The 14,443-nt window shown below is 47.6% G+C and overlaps 1 protein-coding gene across 1 annotated transcript in view; it reads left to right on the forward strand.

Moving 5' to 3' along the window:
• The first annotated feature begins 9,350 nt into the window (after positions 1-9,350).
• The window catches only part of LOC134983577 (zinc finger protein 436-like), a 153,730-nt gene continuing 148,637 nt past the window's right edge, over positions 9,351-14,443 (forward strand). Inside the window, exon 1 of the mRNA XM_063949237.1 lies at positions 9,351-9,451. The gene's annotated coding sequence lies outside the window, so the exon portion shown is untranslated. The remainder of the gene's footprint in view (positions 9,452-14,443) is intronic.

The raw sequence follows: 14,443 nt of genomic DNA on the forward strand, positions 1-14,443 counted from the left end.
TATATGAACCAGGTAAAGGTAAGTACCTACCTTGTTTAGGGAGTATCTGTATCACAGCGGAATTAAACTATAACGGGATGGAATTAGTGGAAATTATTTGGCTGTAAGTTTCGTCTAAAGTGTCACCAATCCTGTTCTGAAGGATCTTATAGAAATCTCCAACCCGGCCAGGAGCTTTACCCAGTTCCAGGCTTTGAATTCCCGTACGTAATTAGGGTCACAGGAGATGAGGGATTATTAGCTAATTTGGGGTCCAGAATAGGAAATAGTAAGGAGTCCCAGTCTGACAGCTGGAGGTCTGATAGGGGAGAAGAATCAGTATGAGGGACATTGAGATGAAGCAGGTTGTGAAAATAAATGTTCATAGTAGTCACTCATCTATGGCAATACGGGAGTTGGAGGTTGTGAGAGAGCCAGCATACTTACTGGGTAAGTAAATTAGGAGGTGGTCTGTTTTATGTCTAGTATTTCTGACCCATATATTGTAGAAAGTCATGAAAATGGGTCTTGGTAGTAAGGTTTAGTAGAGGGAGGAGGAGACTGCTTATACTTCTGAAAGGTCTGAATTGCCATGTATCAACCAAAATACTACCGACTGTCTGCAGACACATAGGAAATCATGGTGACTCTCGTAACCGCTTCTGCCGAATGCTAAAACACGAGGGGATGACTTTCTAGATGAGTAGCGTTATAATTTTTTCTCTGACGTCCTAGTGGATGCTGGGTACTCTGTAAGTACCATGGGGTATAGACGGGCTCCGCAGGAGACTGGGCACTCTTAAAAGAAAGATTAGGTACTATATCTGGTGTGCACTGGCTCCTCCCTCTATGCCCCTCCTCCAGACCTCAGTTAGTATCTGTGCCCGGCCAGAGCTGGTTGCACACTAGGGGCTCTCCTGAGCTTCCTAGAAAAGAAAGTATTTGTTAGGTTTTTTATTTTCAGTGAGATCTGCTGGCAACAGGCTCACTGCTTCGTGGGACTGAGGGGAGAGAAGCGAACCTACCTGCTTGTAGTTAGCTTGGGCTTCTAAGGCTACTGGACACCATTAGCTCCAGAGGGATCGAACACAGGCCCAGTCCTCGGTCGTCCGGTCCCGGAACCGCGCCGCCGTCCCCCTTGCAGAGCCAGAAGACGGAAGAACCAGGAGAAAATCGGCGGCTGAAGACTCCGGTCTTCAATAAGTTAGCGCACAGCACTGCAGCTGTGCGCCATTGCTCCCACATCACACCACATGCTCCGGTCACTGGTGGGTGCAGGGCGCCGGGGGGGGGGGCGCCCTGGGCAGCAATTAGATTACCTTTTGGCAATAAAAACACACATAATACAGTCTAGCACTGTATATGTGTAAAAACTCCCGCCATTAAAGTACATAAAAGGACAGAAGCCCGCCGCTGAGGGGGCCGGGCCTTCTTTCTCAACACACCGGTGCCATTTTTTCTTCACAGCTCTGCTGGAAGGAAGCTGCCCAGGCTCTCCCCTGCAGTATCCTGGTACACAAAGGGTGGAAAGAGAGGGGGGGCACATAAATTTAGGCGCAAAAATTGTATATACAGCAGCTACTGGGTAAACACTGAGTTAGAGTGTAATCACTGGGTTATATAGCGCTGGGGTGTGTGCTGGCATACTCTCTCTCTGTCTCTCCAAAGGGCCTTGTGGGGGAACTGTCTTCAAATAGAGCATCCCCTGTGTGTGTGGTGTGTCGGTACGCGTGTGTCGACATGTCTGAGGTAAAAGGCTCCTCTAAGGAGGTGATAGAGCGGATATGTGTGTGGGAGGGTGTCTCCGTCGACAACGCCGACACCTGTTTGGATATGTGTAAGTGCTGAGGTAAACTTATTGCACAAAAGGTTAGGGAACAGAAAGGAAATCTACCCTGGTCTGTCCCTACGTCACAGAGACCTTCAGAGTCTCTCTATGCTCACTATCCAAATTAACAAACACTGGTATCGACACAGAGTTTAACTCCACTGTCGACTACGATAATGCAAAGTTACAGCCAAGAGGGCTAAAAAATATTAAATATATGATTATTGGAATAAAAGATGATTTGCATATCACTGATGACTCATCTGTCCCTGACACGAGAGTACACATGTTAAGGGGAAGAATGCTGAGGTAAATTTCCCTCCTCTCATGAGGAAAAAGAGCGGGAATCTCCAGACAAGAGACGGCAGCTTCCCACAAGAGAATTCTCAGGCTGTATCCTTTTCCCACTAGGGCCAGGATGTGTTGAGAATCTTCCCCTTGGGTGTCCTGTTTGCACTAGCTATTCTCAAGGATCCTGCAGATAGTGTGCACATTCTATTATACTACCCAGACCGGCGATTGTGTCGGCATGGGTTTATAGCGCTGTGGCAGCGTGGTCAGGTACCTTATCAGCAGAGATTGAGACCATAGTATGCATATAAATATATTAAGATGCTGTCTTAAGTGATAGATATATAATTATAAAGCATGCCCAAAGGGACATGAGTATACTGGGTCCTAGAGTCAAAGCTATGTCGATTTCTGCTTGACATGTCCTGTAGAATATACATTGGACAGATGATGCCGACTTAAGAGGCATATGGAAGGCTGAGGATTGTGTGAAGAAAGGTTCTCGGGCCTGGTCTCCACAGCTATAGTGGGTAATTCTGCTAGTTTGCCCTATATTCCTGCACAGCCTAGGATAGCACGACATTATTAAATGCAGCTTTCGAATAAAGAAACAAGAAAGTCTGAGGTGCATCCTTTCTTGTCAGAGCCGGGGGCAGAGGAAAAGAAGCTGTACAACACAGCTAGTCCCCAGGAACAGAAGTCCTCCCCGGTCTCTACAAAAATCCACCGCATGTCGCTGGGGCTCCACAGGCGGAGCTAGGCCCGGTGGGGACACGCCTTCGTAAGTTCAGCCACAAGTGGGTTCACTCCCTGTTAGATCCCTGGGCAATAGAAATTGTGTCGCAGGAATACAGGCTGGACTGTGAGAAGATGCCTCCTCACCGATGGCCCGGCGGGCTTCCACCCAAGAGAGGGAGCCAGTGTAAACTGCAATTCACAAATTGTATCTTCAACAGGTGGTGGTCAAGGGTCCCCTCCTTAAACAAGAGGGTGTTATTATTCGACTATGTTGTAATCCCGAAACCAGACGGTTCGGTTTGACCCATATTGAATTAAAATCCCTGAACATATACCTGAAAAGGTTCAAGTTCAAGATGGAATCGCTAAGAGCGGTCATTGCAAGCCTGAAAAGGGGGAGACTTTATCGTGAATCGGGACATAAGGGATGCATACCTTCAGGTCCCCATTTATCCACCTCATCAGGCGTACCTCAGAATTGCGGTACGGGATTGTCATTACCAATTTCACCAAGGTATTGGCGGATATGATGGTGCTCCTGCGGAAGCAAGGTGTCACTATTATCACATACTTGGATGATCTCATAAAAACGAGATCAAGAAAGCAGTTGCTGGACAGCGTATCACTTTCTCTGGAAGTGAAACGGCAACACGACTGGATTCTATATATTCCGAAGTCGCAGTTGGTTCCTACAGCTCATCTGCCTCGCCTAGGCATGATCCTAGACACAGACCAGAAAAGGGTTTATCTCCCAATAGAGAGAGCTCAGGAGCTCATGACACTGGTCAGGAATCTATTGAAAACCAAAACAGGTGTCAGTGCATCACTGCACTCGAATCCTGGGAAGGATGGTGGCATCATACGAGGCCATCCCCTTCGGCAGGTTCCATGCGAGGACCTTCCAATGGGACTTACTATACAAGTGGTCCGGATCACATCTTCAGATGCATCGGTTAATCACCCTATCCCTCAGGGCCAGGGTATCTCTCCTGTGGTGGCTGCGGAGTGCTCACCTTCTCGAGGGCCGCAGATTCGGCATTCAGGACTGGGTCCTGGTGACCACGGATGCAAGCCTCCGAGGGTGGGGGGCAGTTACACAGGGAAGAAATTTCCAAGGTTTGTGGTCAAGTCAACAGACTTGCCTTCACATCAATATCCTGGAACTATTGGGCTATATACAACGTCCTAAGTCAAGCGGAGATCCTACTTCGTGACCAACTGGTTCTGATCCAGTCAGACCGAAGGGGCTCATGTAAACCGCCAAGGCGGCACAAGGAGCAGGGTGGCGAGGGTAGAAGCCACCAGAATTCTTCGCTGGGCGGAGAATCAAGTAAGCGCACTGTCAGCAGTGTTCATTCCGGGAGCGACCTCCACCCGGGAGAGTGGGGACTTCATCAGGAAGTCTTCACGCAGTTTGCAAATTGATGGAAATTGTCTCAGGTGGACTTGATGGCGTCTCACCTCAAAAAAAAAAAAAAAAAAAAAAAAAGCTAAAAAAGGTTTTACGCCAGGTCAAGAGACCCTCAGGCGATAGCTATGGTCGCACAAGTAACACCGTGGGTGTTCCAGTCGGTCTAGGTATTCCCTCCTCTTCCTCTCATACCCAAGGGCTGAGAATTGTAATAAAAGGAGGAGGGAGAACAATATTCTTTGCTCCGGATTGGCCAAGAAGAACTTGGTACCCAGAACTACAAGAAATGATCTCAGAGGACCCATGGCCTCTGCCGCTCAGACAGGACCTGCTGCAGCAGGGGCCCTCTCTGTTCCAAGACTTGCTGCGTTTGACGGCATGGCAGTTGAACGCCGGATCCTAAAGAAAAAGGGCATTCCGGATGAAGTCATTCCTACACTGATAAAAGCTAGGAAGGATGTGACAGCAAAACATTATCACCGCATATGGCGATAATATGTTGCTTGGTGTAAGGCCAGGAAGGCCCCAACAGAGGAATTCCAGCGGGGTCGATTTCTGCACTTCCTACAGTCAGGAGTTACTAGGTACCTAAAATTGGGATCCATAAAAGTCCAGATTTCGGCTCTGTCTATTTTCTTTCAAAAAGAACTGGCTTCACTGCCTGAAGTGCAGACGTTTGTTAAGGGAGTGCTGCATATTCTGCCCCCTTTTGTGCCTCCGGTGGCACCTTGGGATCTCAACGTGGTGTTGGATTTCCTAAAATCACATTGGTTTGAGCCACTTAAGACCGTGGAGTTAAAATATCTCACGTGGAAGGTGGTCATGCTGTTGGCCTTGGCCTCGGCCAGGAGGGTGTCAGAATTGGCGGCTTTGTCGTGTAAAAGCCCATATCTGATTTTCCATATGGACAGGGCAGAATTGAGGACTCGTCCCCAATTTCTTCCTAAGGTGGTATCAGCGTTTCATGTGAACCAACCTATTGTGGTGCCTGCGGCTACTCGGGACTTGCAGGAGTCCAAGTTGCCGGACGTAGTCCGGGCCCTGAAAATCTATGTTTCCAGGACGGCTGCAGGCAGAAAAACTGACTCGCTATTTATCCTGCATGCACCCAACAAGCTGGGTGCTCCTGCTTCAAAGCAGACTATTGCTCGCTGGATCTGTGACAAGATTCATCTTGCATATTCTGCGGCTGGACTGTCAATTAGTTTCTGGAGAAAAATAAATTCTAGAGTATAGATATTGCAGAGAATGCATTTGACGGGTTCAGTGTAAATGACCTGCGGACGGGATGCTGGTGGTTACAATACCGAAGCTGGAATCCCGATGTTTGAAATCTCGACGGGTGAGGTAAGTACGTCGTCCCCCCCCACCTCTCCCCTAACCCTCCCCTCCTACAGCCATAACCCTAACCTCCTGGTGGTGTCTAAACCTAACCCCGCTTCCCCGCAGCCTAACCCTCCCCCTTAGTGACTAACCCTAACCTGGCCAGGTGGTGCCTAACTCCCCTCACCACAGCCTAACCCTTACCTCCCCACTCAGCCTAACCTCCCCACACAGCCTAACCTCCCCACTCAGCCTAACCTCCCCACACAGCCTAACCCTAACCTCCCCACATAGCCTAACCCTTATCTCCCCACACAGCCTAACCTCCCCACTCAGCGTAACCCTAACCTCCCCACTCATCCTAATCCTAAACTCCCCACTCAGCCTAACCCTAATCTCCCCACATAGCCTAATCCAAACCTCCCCACTCAGCCTAACCTCCCCACACAGCCTAACCCTAATCTCCCCACACAGCCTAACCATATCCTCCCCACACATTCTAACCCTAATCTCCCCACACAGCCTAACCCTAACTTCCCCACTCAGCCTAACCTCCTCACACAGCCTAATCCTAACCTCCTCACACAGCCTAATCCTAATCTCCCCACACAGCCTAACCCTAACCTCCCCACACAGCCCAACCTCCCCACACAGCCTAACCCTAATCTCCCCACACAGCCTAACCCTAACCTCCCCACTCAGCCTAACCTCCCCACACAACCTAACCCTAATCTCCCAACACAGCCTAACCCTAACTTCACCACTCAGCCTAACCTCCTCACACAGCCTAACCCTAATCTCCCCACACAGCCTAACCCTAACTTCCCCACTCAGCCTAACCTCCCCACACAGCCTAACCCTAATCTCCCCACACACCCTAATCTCCCCACACAGCCTAACCCTAACCTCCCCACTCAGCCTAACCTCCCCACACAACCTAACCCTAATCTCCCAACACAGCCTAACCCTAACTTCACCACTCAGCCTAACCTCCTCACACAGCCTAACCCTAATCTCCCCACACAGCCAAACCCTAACTTCCCCACTCAGCCTAACCCTAACTTCCCCACTCAGCCTAACCTCCCCACACAGCCTAACCCTAATCTCCCCACACACCCTAACCTCCCCACTCAGCCTAACCCTAATCTCCCCACACAGCCTAATCCTAATCTACCCACACAGCCTAACCCTAACCTCTCCACTCAGCCTAACCTCCCCACACAGCCTAACCCTAACTTCCCCACTCAGCCTAACCTCCTCACACAGCCTAACCCTAATCTACCCACTCAGCCTAACCACCCCACACAGCCTAATCCTAATCTACCCACTCAGCCTAACCTCCCCACACAGCCAAACCCTAACTTCCCCACTCAGCCTAATCTCCCCACACAGCCTAACCCTAATCTCCCCATGCAGCCTAACCCTAACTTCCCCACACACCCTAACCTCCCCACACAGCCTAACCCTAACCTCCCCACACAGCCTAACCCTAACCTCCCCACACAGCCTAACCCTAACCTCCCCACTCAGCCTAACCCTAATCTTCCCACACAGCCTAACCCTAACCTCCCCACTCAGTCTAACCTCCCCACACTGCCTAATCTCTCCACACAGCCTAACCCTAACCTCCCCACTCAGCCTAACCCTAACCTCCCCACACAGCCTAACCTTAACCTCCCCACTCAGCCTAACCTTAACCTCCCCACACAGTTTAACCCTAACTTCCCCACTCAGCCTAACCCTAATCTCCCCACACAGCCTAACCCTAACTTCCCCACTCAGCCTAACTCTAACCTCCCCACACACCCTAACCTCCCCACTCAGCCTAACCCTAATCTACCCACACAGCCTAACCCTAATCTACCCACACAGCCTAACCCTAACCTCTCCACTCAGCCTAACCTCCCCACACAGCCTAACCCTAACTTCCCCACTCAGCCTAACCTCCTCACACAGCCTAAGCCTAATCTACCCACTCAGCCTAACCTCCCCACACAGCCTAACCCTAATCTACCCACTCAGCCTAACCTCCCCACACAGCCAAACCCTAACTTCCCCACTCAGCCTAATCTCCCCACACAGCCTAACCCTAATCTCCCCATGCAGCCTAACCCTAACTTCCCCACACACCCTAACCTCCCCACTCAGCCTAACCTCCCCACACAGCCTAACCTCCCCACTCAGCCTAACCTCCCCACACAGCCTAACCCTAACCTCCCCACACAGCCTAACCCTAACCTCCCCACTCAGCCTAACCCTAATCTTCCCACACAGCCTAACCCTAACCTCCCCACTCAGTCTAACCTTCCCACACTGCCTAATCTCTCCACACAGCCTAACCTTAACCTCCCCACACAGCCTAACCCTAACTTCCCCACTCAGCCTAACCTCCCCACACAGCCTAACCCTAACTTCTCCACTCAGCCTAACCTCCCCACACAGCCTAACCTCCCCACACAGCCTAACCTCCCCACACAGCCTAACCCTAATCTCCCCACTCAGCCTAACCCTAACCTCACCCGGTGCTGCCTAACCCTTACCCCCCTCACCACAGCCTAACCCTAACCTCCCCACACAGCCTATTCTTCCACGGGTGGCGCCTAAACATAACCCCCCCCCCCTTTCCCGGCCCTAACTCTAACCTGCCTGCTATACCAGGATTCCAGCGTCAGAATTCTGATGGCTATCAGATCCCAACAGCCGACATCTTAACCGAATCCCCGTTTGACACCATGTATGGAAATGAATTGCTGTAACATGAGAAGTTTAGCTGTTTCTGTGAGTACCAAATGGGTTTCCTGCCCAAACAAAAAAACCCAGGCTGCCTCATCCGGTACGCTTGTGGATGGGATGAAAAACACATGGGTCTGGTGGTTTTGTTGGCATCCTACTCTGAACTTTAGGACTCTGCAATCTCCCCATTTTGTATCATCTCTTCTAGGGGAAGTTTATTCCACCCAGGGTAATTCCATACAGTGCACCCAAGATGGCTGCCTCACCTGGTACCTTGTGAGGGTGGAATACACAACCCGTGGAAGTTATTACTGAAACCGCCTACACCAATCCTGCATTATGCTTACTCTGTGCGGCTATTGCTGTATTACTAAAATCTTCTGTATTATGTGCATTGTTTTGATGTTACAAAAAATAAAATAAAGGTTTTTTACTATAATTTTTACTCTTCATTTGGTTCAGGTTGAGCCGGGCGGAAGCGCCTGTGTCTCACCCTCCATTATTTTTATATATTTTTTTGCTTATGTGAAGAAAAAATGACAACGCAAGCAACAAGAAAAATAAATAAAGCTGATTTAAAATAGGCGGAGGGTCCGTATTGCGTCTCCCAAAATATTTATTTTGTTTGTTTCAATGAATAGAAACGTCACCATCTGTAACTAGTCATCGGGATACAGTCTTCACTCCACCATTCTATATATTCTATATACTTCTCAATAGAGGTCTGATATATGGCTGAAAAACATTATTATGCTGCTGAGCTGCTGCTGTCAGGTCCCCCCTTTGTGCTGCTGCTGTCAGGCCCCCCTCTGTATGATAATGACATCAGCTCTAACTGTTATCAGCCACTGCCCCAATCCAACATGGCCGCGGCAGCATCAGTCAGATTCCTGAAGTAACGCGCATGCTTAGTGTCATGTGCGTGTCACGTACTTCAAAGAAGGGCAGTAGAGGACTAACTGTTATTAAAACAATCTGCTACTAAAACATTGCGGCCATTATCGAATGGTTAGACTCCTTCACAATAGAGGGAGAAGAATAAACGGCGGCCATTTTCTTGTAGTCCGAATATACACCACAGATAGAAAAGCCAATGAAGGTATGATGTCATCACCCACTGACTGACTCTTCCTCCGGGCTGTACCGAGGTGATGTATTATATATCATTATTTCTATTATTATATTGGGGAGCGGGGACCGTACAGTGATATATGAGGGGGAATAACACAGCTCCCGGCACACACTAATATGTGGTATTATTATTATATAGGGGAGAGGGGACCATACAGTGATATATGAGGAGGAATAACACAGCTCCCGGCACACGCTGATATGTGGTATTATTATTATATAGGGGAGAGGGGACCGTACAGTGATATATGAGGGGGAATAACACAGCTCCCGGCACACACTGATATGTGGTATTATTATTATATAGGGGAGAGGGGACCGTACAGTGATATATGAGGGGGAATAACACAGCTCCCGGCACACGCTGATATGTGGTGTTATTATTATATAGGGGAGAGGGGACCGTACAGTGATATATGAGGGGGAATAACACAGCTCCCGGCACACACTGATATGTGGTATTATTATTATATAGAGGAGAGGGGACCGTACAGTGATATATGAGGGGAATAACACAGCTCCCGGCACATGCTGATATGTGGTATTATTATTATATAGGGGAGAGGGGACCGTACAGTGATATATGAGGAGGAATAACACAGCTCCCGGCACACACTGATATGTGATATTATTATTATATAGAGGAGAGGGGACCGTACAGTGATATATGAGGAGGAATAACACAGCTCCCAGCACACGCTGATATGTGGTATTATTATTATATAGGGGAGAGGGGACCGTACAGTGATATATGAGGAGGAATAACACAGCTCCCGGCACATGCTGATATGTGGTATTATTATTATATAGGGGAGAGGGGACCGTACAGTGATATATGAGGAGGAATAACACAGCTCCCGGCACACACTGATATGTGATATTATTATTATATAGAGGAGAGGGGACCGTACAGTGATATATGAGGGGAATAACACAGCTCCCGGCACATGCTGATATGTGGTATTATTATTATATAGAGGAGAGAGGACCGTACAGTGATATATAAGGGGGAATAACACAGCTCCCGGCACACACTGATATGTGGTATTATTATTATATAGAGGAGAGGGGACCGTACAGTGATATATGAGGAGGAATAACACAGCTCCCAGCACACGCTGATATGTGGTATTATTATTATATAGGGGAGAGGGGACCGTACAGTGATATATGAGGGGGAATAACACAGCTCCCGGCACACACTAATATGTGGTATTATTATTATATAGAGGAGAGGGGACCATACAGTGATATATGAGGGGGAATAACACAACTCCCGGCACACTGATATGTGGTATTATTATTATATAGGGGAGAGGGGACCGTACAGTGATATATGAGGGGGAATAACACAGCTCCCAGCACACGCTGATATGTGGTATTATTATTATATAGAGGAGAGGAGACCGTACAGTGATATATGAGGAGGAATAACACAGCTCCCGGCACACGCTGATATGTGGTGTTATTATTATATAGGGGAGAGGGGACCGTACAGTGATATATGAGGGGAATAACACAGCTCCCGGCACACACTGATATGTGGTATTATTATTATATAGAGGAGAGGGGACCGTACAGTGATATATGAGGAGGAATAACACAGGTCCCGGCACATGCTGATATGTGGTATTATTATTATATAGGGGAGAGGGGACCGTACAGTGATATATGAGGAGGAATAACACAGGTCCCGGCACATGCTGATATGTGGTATTATTATTATATAGGGGAGAGGGGACCGTACAGTGATATATGAGGGGGAATAACACAACTCCCGGCACACACTGATATGTGGTATTATTATTATATAGAGGAGAGGGGACAGTACAGTGATATATGAGGAGGAATAACACAGCTCCCGGCACATGCTGATATGTGGTATTATTATTATATAGGGGAGAGGGGACAGTACAGTGATATATGAGGGGGAATAACACAGCTCCCGGCACACGCTGATATGTGATATTATTATTATATAGAGGAGAGGGGACAGTACAGTGATATATGAGGGGGAATAACACAGCTCCCGGCACACTGATATGTGGTATTATTATTATATAGGGGAGAGGGGACCGTACAGTGATATATGAGGAGGAATAACACAGCTCCCGGCACACACTGATATGTGGTATTATTATTATATAGGGGAGAGGGGACCGTACAGTGATATATGAGGAGGAATAACACAGCTCCCAGCACACACTGATATGTGGTATTATTATTATATAGGGGAGAGGGGACCGTACAGTGATATATGAGGAGGAATAACACAGCTCCCGGCACATGCTGATATGTGGTATTATTATTATATAGGGGAGAGGGGACCGTACAGTGATATATGAGGAGGAATAACACAGCTCCCGGCACACACTGATATGTGGTATTATTATTATATAGGGGAGAGGGGACCGTACAGTGATATATGAGGAGGAATAACACAGCTCCCAGCACACACTGATATGTGGTATTATTATTATATAGGGGAGAGGGGACCGTACAGTGATATATGAGGAGGAATAACACAGCTCCCGGCACATGCTGATATGTGGTATTATTATTATATAGGGGAGAGGGGACCGTACAGTGATATATGAGGAGGAATAACACAGCTCCCGGCACATGCTGATATGTGGTATTATTATTATATAGGGGAGAGGGGACCGTACAGTGATATATGAGGAGGAATAACACAGCCCCCGACACACACTGATATGTGGTATTATTATTATATAGGGGAGAGGGGACAATACAGTGATATATAAGGAGGAATAACACAGCTCCCGGCACACACTGATATGTGGTATTATTATTATATAGGGGAGAGTGGACCGTACAGTGATATATGAGGGGGAATAACACAGCTCCCGGCACATGCTGATATGTGGTATTATTATATAGAGGAGAGGGGACAGTACAGTGATATATGAGGAGGAATAACACAGCTCCCGGCACATGCTGATATGTGGTATTATTATTATATAGGGGAGAGGGGACTGTACAGTGATATATGAGGAGGAATAACACAGCTCCCGGCACACGCTGATATGTGATATTATTATTATATAGGGGAGAGGGGACCGTACAGTGATATATGAGGGGGAATAACACAGCTCCCGACACACACTGATATGTGGTATTATTATATAGGGGAGAGGGGACCGTACAGTGATATATGAGGTGGAATAACACAGCTCCCGGCACACACTGATATGTGGTATTATTATTATATAGAGGAGAGAGGACCGTACAGTGATATATGAGGGGGGATAACACAGCTCCCGGCACACGCTGATATGTGGTATTATTATTATATAGAGGAGAGAGGACAGTACAGTGATATATGAGGAGGAATAACACAGCTCCCGGCACACGCTGATATGTGGTATTATTATTATATAGGGGAGAGAGGACAGTACAGTGATATATGAGGGGGAATAACACATCTCCCGGCACACACTGATATGTGGTATTATTATTATATAGAGGAGAGGGGACCGTACAGTGATATATGAGGGGGAATAACACAGCTCCCGGCACACACTGATATGTGGTATTATTATTATATAGGGGAGAGGGGACCGTACAGTGATATATGAGGGGGAATAACACAGCTCCCGACACACACTGATATGTGGTATTATTATATAGGGGAGAGGGGACCGTACAGTGATATATGAGGGGGAATAACACAGCTCCCGGCACACGCTGATATGTGATATTATTATTATATAGGGGAGAGGAGACCGTACAGTGATATATGAGGAGGAATAACACAGCTCCCGGCACACGCTGATATGTGGTATTATTATATAGGGGAGATGGGACCGTACAGTGATATATGAGGGGAATATCACAGCTCCCAGCACACGCTGATATGTGGTATTATTATTATATAGAGGAGAGGGGACCGTACAGTGATATATGAGGGGGAATAACACAGCTCCTGGCACACACTGATATGTGGTATTATTATTATATAGAGGAGAGAGGACCGTACAGTGATATATGAGGGGGGATAACACAGCTCCCGGCACACGCTGATATGTGGTATTATTATTATATAGGGGAGAGGGGACCGTACAGTGATATATGAGGGGAATAACACAGCTCCCGGCACACGCTGATATGTGGTATTATTATTATATAGAGGAGAGGGGACCGTACAGTGATATATGAGGAGGAATAACACAGCTCCCGGCACACACTGATATGTGGTATTATTATTATATAGGGAAGAGGGGACCGTACAGTGATATATGAGGAGGAATAACACAGCTCCCGGCACACGCTGATATGTGGTATTATTATTATATAGAGGAGAGGGGACCGTACAGTGATATATGAGGGGGAATAACACAGCTCCCGACACACACTGATATGTGGTATTATTATATAGGGGAGAGGGGACCGTACAGTGATATATGAGGGGGAATAACACAGCTCCCGGCACACACTGATATGTGGTATTATTATTATATAGAGGAGAGGGGACCGTACAGTGATATATGAGGAGGAATAACACAGCTCCCGGCACACGCTGATATGTGGTATTATTATATAGGGGAGATGGGACCGTACAGTGATATATGAGGGGAATATCACAGCTCCCAGCACACGCTGATATGTGGTATTATTATTATATAGAGGAGAGAGGACCGTACAGTGATATATGAGGGGGGATAACACAGCTCCCGGCACACGCTGATATGTGGTATTATTATTATATAGGGGAGAGGGGACCGTACAGTGATATATGAGGGGGAATAACACAGCTCCCGGCACACGCTGATATGTGGTATTATTATTATATAGAGGAGAGGGGACCGTACAGTGATATATGAGGGGAATAACACAGCTCCCGGCACACGCTTATATGTGGTATTATTATTATATAGGGGAGAGGGGACCGTACAGTGATATATGAGGGGAATAACACAGCTCCCGGCACACACTGATATGTGGTATTATTATTATATAGGGGAGAGGGGACCGTACAGTGATATATG

The sequence above is a fragment of the Pseudophryne corroboree genome, assembly GCF_028390025.1.
Source record: "Pseudophryne corroboree isolate aPseCor3 chromosome 3 unlocalized genomic scaffold, aPseCor3.hap2 SUPER_3_unloc_19, whole genome shotgun sequence".
Taxonomy (NCBI): Eukaryota; Metazoa; Chordata; class Amphibia; order Anura; family Myobatrachidae; genus Pseudophryne; species Pseudophryne corroboree.